At 46.3% G+C, this 6,346-nt stretch overlaps 1 long non-coding RNA gene across 1 annotated transcript; it reads right to left on the bottom strand.

The window, feature by feature from the left end:
• Positions 1–987: 987 nt before the first annotated feature.
• Positions 988–6,015, bottom strand: LOC309493382. The gene is made up of 2 exons (XR_014203892.1): positions 5,886–6,015; positions 988–2,078 (listed from the first exon to the last, which is right to left on the bottom strand). It is a non-coding gene; the product is annotated as an uncharacterized lncRNA (long non-coding RNA).
• Positions 6,016–6,346: the final 331 nt, after the last annotated feature.

Genomic DNA, 6,346 nt, shown 5'->3' with positions numbered 1-6,346 from the left:
GTCCACTAACAGGTTTGCAGGCTCAGTCACGGCTGTCATGTTACTGGGATGTTTTCAGAAAGAGGGAAGAATTAATTAAATTAACTCTTTAAAAATCAAACCATAAAATATTTGTACATGCAAAACGGTTCTGTGACTCGTTGCCTATCCCTAATCTATGATATATTTTTAGTGTTTCTATTATACTGGCCATATTCTTAATATCTAATATCAAAATCTAATATACATCTGTAAATGTTTGTTTATATATAAAAGTACAATAGGCCTACTTGCCTCTGAGATGAAGTGGAGTTGAATAAAAATCTTAAGTACTTCAAATGTATACTTAAATACTGAGTAAATGTAATTCACTACATTCCATCACTGATTATTTGTAAAATGAAAGCAACAAAATATATTGTCATAAAAAATACTTAAATTGTTACAATTAAAATTGAAATAATACAATGTTATGGTTTTAGGAGCTGAATGTTCTTTAGTGATCCTGCTCTTTTTAACCAATGAATTTACACTCATGATTTAATGGATAAGAATGTTTAAAAAAAAATTAACACATCAATTTCTAAGTGATGAAATATTTTACAGATTGGCATAACTATAAAAATATATTCATTTTAAGTTTTTTATTTCCAGGTCCGGAGATCCCACTTTTAAAATTAGGTTTCCTCATATATCCTGGTTTTCCTTCGAAGTAAAAGAAAACATTAGTTGAGGGGGTGAATTTAAATAGAAATCTCTTAATCTGTTGCTGTTTCAGCTCATTATTTCAGTCGTTTTGAGGCCCTCTAGTGGAGCTCAGACCTCTGGTTGGTTTAGAATGTCAGCTACCCATTACTTCTCTTTCATTAAATATGCATGAGCATTATTTTATTAAAACGTTCACCTCTTTCTGTGTGTTTGTTCAGGATCACAGTGTCACACACAGACCGGCCAAACTGGCCATCGACCCATGATGTGGGAATGTACAGTAAGACGCTCACACTGACAGACAGTAAGATCTTTTATTTTTAGCAGGAATAACACAACTTTGGTTTTGCAAAACCATAACACCACACCTTTACACAGTTGTATTTTTAAAGAATATAAAAGAACTTGAAGAAAAAAAAAAATGTTCAATCTCAAAATTACACATGGAAAGGCCTAGAAATTGCTATTACTTGAACTGAAAACAGCAATGAACAGCAATAATTTATTCAAACAAGAAAACAGAGACTTCATGAAACCCTTTTTGAAACATGAAAAAAAAAAATCACTGATCATTTTTCATTCACTGATTCACTAATGGACAGATTAAATGAAGCGTTCACAAAAATAAATGATAATCTCAGACCTGAAAGGACTAAAAGCAGATGTAGAAGTGATGTTAGATGATAGAAGTGAAGCTTATGAACATGTTTGTATTCGTCTTGGATAATGATGCTTAATACGCGAAACGTCCCATAGAGATTAAGTAGAAATTACTTGCAACTAACTTCACTTTTCAAGCCTACTGAAGCCTATAGAGCGCATGCCCTTCACCCCCACTGTGCCCATGATGTCACCAATATGTCGGCGGCTTGCAGATCTGACCATTTTGATTTGGGGGTGTGTTAGTTTGTGTCTGATAGTGAACAGGCAAACACTGGTTGACAATGACATCACAAGCTACAACCACATAGCGCTCAATCGCATCTATAGTCACAACTTCACACGGCTGCTGCTGCTTCTTTGTGACGGTGTACACTGTGAACGTCTTATTGCTGGTGCACAGGTTGTCTCTGTCTCTGATGCCTTCTCCATTGCAGATATTTTTAATGCTATCCTCTTTGTTTTTGCTGAGGAAGGACTGGAGTTCAGGTCTATCAGTGCCACAAAGTTTCTTCTTTGTAAGATACTCTGCCCAACCAACTCTACAGCCTGTATCGAAATCATCTGAGATAATATGTTTGCGTTTAAAATCATCATACGCATTGTTCTTCTGAGATTTTTGGCAGGGAGATTTGTTATTTTCACGTTGATTATTTTTGTATCTGACATGATCCCATCCATCAGTGAACATCAGAGTGACGAGGAGAACGAGGAGAAGTGCAGATCTCATCCTGAGAACAAGAGAGTGACAGACACTTAGAGCTTCACAATCAGTGGAAATCGGCCATTAATAAGATAATTAATAACTTCTAACACGGCTGCATGGTTTTCTGAATATATCTCTATATGACTAAAGTAACAATAATAATATTTTCTTAAATACTCTTATTTTGCAGCGAAATATTGCCACATTAATATGGGTTATTTTGTTTAATATTTTATTTATTATTAATAATAATATTTTACATTATATTAAGCTTTTATTGGAAAACCACAGGAAGCCCTCAAAGCCGCTATTTTGATGACAACAGATTAATATCTTAATGTAAAGATTCCTCAAGACTAGTTGTGACAGATTACAATGAGAATATTGAAGACAGTAGATGCATTATTGTCACAGTGTCAGGTTTATGTTCCTTGGGTCACCACTAGATGTCCTCCTTCCTCACGGTGTCCAGCACACTCTCGTACTACATTCCCCATGATTCTTGTCTTTTCATTGCACTCAGCTGTCCCTTATCACTCATCATTGCATACAGCTGTTTCTCGTCACATTGTTTGTACCTGTCTATTTATACCCTGTCTGTTCTGTGATTGTTGCGGATTCGTTGTTTAATGTCATTGCACCTCTGTGTTCCATGCCGGTTTGTTTCTTGTTTGTTGGACTGCTTTTGTATGGATTTTGACCATTGCCTGGACTAGTTTGTGAGTACGGATTACCCTAATAAATTACTTGCGATTGGATCTTACCTTTTCCCTGTGTGTGCGTTGTGACAGAACGAATCCGCCAATATAAAGATCCAGCAAGTACGGCGGAATTAGAGAATGGACTGACCAATATGTGGATACCGCGGAATGAGGTTTTTCCATCTGGAGGAGATTCAGGGTCTCATATTTCCCTGCTGGAGTATTTTTCCATGTGTGTGTGAAGGACCGCGGAGATTGTTGGGCCTCCAGAGGCGGTGGACTCGATGCCACCATCTTGCCGTCGTAGGCGGAGGAGAAGGAGGAAGCAGGCGTCCTCTGTTCCTCAAGACCTGGAGGTCGTTCCCGAACAGCCCGCTGTCTCCCTGGAGGTCGTCCCGGAGGCCTTCCCCTCGGAGCAGCCCGCTGTCGTCCCGGAGGCCGTCCCATCCGAGCAGGCCACTGTCATCCCGGTGGTCCCTGTCCCGGTGGTCCCTGTCCTGGTGGTCCCGAGGCCGGTGGTCTCAGTACCGGGGGTCCCAGTGCCGGTGGCCCCATTGCCGGTGGTCTCAGTTCCAGTGGTCCCGAGTCCGGTGGTCCCAGTTCCGGTGGTCCCAGTTCCGGTGATCCCGAGTCCGGTGGTCCCAGTCTCGGAGGACCCTGTGCAGTCTGAGATTGACAGAGCAGCTGAAACTCTGTTGGAGTACTTCGAGAGGTTATATCAAATCCTGGAGAGTGTCAAGACTGTTCACGTCACGCCTGCCGAGCCGGTGTCTTTGGACAAGATGGCCGTCGCCGAGTCTGTTCACGTCACGTCTGCCCAGCCAGAGACTGTTCACGTCACGTCTGCCCAGCCAGAGACTGATCACGTCACGTCTGCCGAGCCTGTGTCTTCGGACAAGATGGCCACCGCCGAGACTGTTCACATCACGTCTGCCCAGCCAGAGACTGATCACGTCACGTCTGCCGAGCCTGTGTCTTCGGACAAGATGGCCACCGCCAAGCCTGTTCACGTCATGCCTGCCGAGCCTGTGTCTTCAGACAAGATGGCAGCCGCTGAGAGTGGTCACGTCTGCCGAGCCTGTGTCTTCAGACAAGATGGCCGCCGCCGAGAGTGTTCACGTCACGTCTGCCAAGTCTGTATCTTCAGACAAGATGGCCGCCGCCGAGAGTGTTCACGTCACGTCTGCCGAGCCTGTGTTCCCTGACAAGATGGCCGCCGTCGAGCCTGTGTCTGTTCTTGAACCTGAGCTGGTGGTGTCTGTGCCTGAGTTTGTTTCTGAGCCTGTGTCTGTCCCTGAGCTTGTGCCTGTGTCTGTCCCTGAGCCGGTGGTGTCTGTTCCTGAGCCGGAGCCAGTGTCTGTTCCTGAGCCGGAGCCAGTGTCTGTTCCTGAGCCGGAGCCAGTGTCTGTTCCTGAGCCGGAGCCAGTGTCTGTTCCTGAGCCGGAGCCAGTGTCTGTTCCTGAGCCGGAGCCAGTGTCTGTTCCTGAGCCGGAGCCAGTGTCTGTTCCTGAGCCGGAGCCAGTGTCTGTTCCTGAGCCGGAGCCAGTGTCTGTTCCTGAGCCGGAGCCAGTGTCTGTTCCTGAGCCGGAGCCAGTGTCTGTTCCTGAGCCGGAGCCAGTGTCTGTTCCTGAGCCGGAGCCAGTGTCTGTTCCTGAGCCGGAGCCAGTATCGGTGTCAGTTCCAGTTCCTGAGCCGGAGCCAGTGTCTGTGTCTGTTCCAGTTCCTGAGCCGGAGCCGTCTGTTCCTGAGCCCTCAGTGACCGCGACACTGGCCATTATGGCCACAGCCATGTGGTATGTGTGGGCTATGCACACACTTGGACCGGTGGTGTCTGTTCCTGGGCCGGTGGTGTCTGTTCCTGGGCCGGTGGTGTCTGTTCCTGAGCCGGTGGTGCCAGTTCCAGTGCCTGAGTCGGTGGTGCCAGTTCCAGTGCCTGAGTCGGTGGTGCCAGTTCCAGTGCCTGAGTCGGTGGTGCCAGTTCCAGTGCCTGAGTCGGTGGTGCCAGTTCCAGTGCCTGAGTCGGTGGTGCCAGTTCCAGTGCCTGAGTCGGTGGTGCCAGTTCCAGTGCCTGAGTCGGTGGTGCCAGTTCCAGTGCCTGAGTCGGTGGTGCCAGTTCCAGTGCCTGAGTCGGTGGTGCCAGTTCCAGTGCCTGAGTCGGTGGTGCCAGTTCCAGTGCCTGAGCCGTTGGTGTCTGTTCCAGTTCCTGCGCCGTGGCTGCCCGAGGGGTCTTCACCGCCGTGGCCTCCCGAGGGGTCTTCACCGCCTTGGCCGCCCGAGGGAAAGTCTCCGCCCTGGCCGCCCGAGGGAAAGTCTCCGCCCTGGCCGCCCGATGGACTGTTGTCTCCGCCCTGGCCGCCCGAGGGAAAGTCTCCGCCCTGGCCGCCCGATGGACTGTTGTCTCCGCCCTGGCCGCCCGAGGGAAAGTCTCCGCCCTGGCCGCCCGATGGACTGTTTGTTTCGCCCCGGCCACCGGATGGACTGTTTGCTTCGCCCTGTTCCCCTGATGTATTGTCTGTGTCACCCTGGCCCCCTTTGAGTCTGTTACCCCCTGTTTCTGTTTCCCTTCATGGACCTGGCCCCCCGTCCCTCCCCCTGATCCTCCACCGTGCCACCTCCCTCCTGAACTCTTGTTTTGTTCCGTGTCCTGTCTTGGAGTGTCTGGGAGCCACTCCGTAGAGGGGGGGTTATGTCACAGTGTCTGGTTTATGTTCCTTGGGTCACCACTAGATGTCCTCCTTCCTCACGGTGTCCAGCACACTCTCGTACTACATTCCCCATGATTCTTGTATTTTCATTGCACTCAGCTGTCCCTTATCACTCATCATTGCATACAGCTGTTTCTCGTCACATTGTTTGTACCTGTCTATTTATACCCTGTCTGTTCTGTGATTGTTGCGGATTCGTTGTTTAATGTCATTGCACCTCTGTGTTCCATGCCTGTTTGTTTCTTGTTTGTTCGACTGCTTTTGTATGGATTTTGACCATTGCCTGGACTAGTTTGAGTACGGATTACCCTAATAAATTACTTGCGATTGGATCTTACCTTTTCCCTGTGTGTGCGTTGTGACAATTATTAAGATGATCTTCAGCATCTGAACTATGATTTACATGTGTACAGTATATAGATTTACCTGTGTGCCGTTCTTGAGCTCGAGGAAATGAGTCTTGTTGAGTCTGAGCTGGAGTTCAGAAAGTGTTCGAGATGCTCATTTGACTGATTTTTATTGTGTGTAAAAGAGGAAGGAGTGAAGATGAGCCTGTGTTTAATGCACCGCAAACACGTTTCTTGCAAGTAAGCAAAACTTAGAGGATGTTTTTGCATCTTTAAGATTCTACCTTTAGGAAATTCAGTAACGCTTTACAATAATGTTCCAGTTGTTGTTAACATTGGTTACCTACATTAGTTTACATGAACTAACGATGATAAATACTTCTAAATTATTTGTATTAATCTTAATTTCAACATTTACTGATAAATTAAAATCAAAAGTTGGGGGTGTCAGTATTGAAGGGTCAGTGAACAGTTGTATGTGTATTAACTAACATTATTAAAGATTAATAAAAACTGTTACACATTTATTTATTCTTTTTT

Source organism: Leuciscus leuciscus, assembly GCF_965113295.1.
Source record: "Leuciscus leuciscus genome assembly, chromosome: 2".
Lineage (NCBI taxonomy): Eukaryota > Metazoa > Chordata > Actinopteri > Cypriniformes > Leuciscidae > Leuciscus > Leuciscus leuciscus.
The sequence above is the reverse complement of the archived record's forward strand: the minus strand, read 5'-3'. Positions and strand labels throughout refer to the sequence as shown.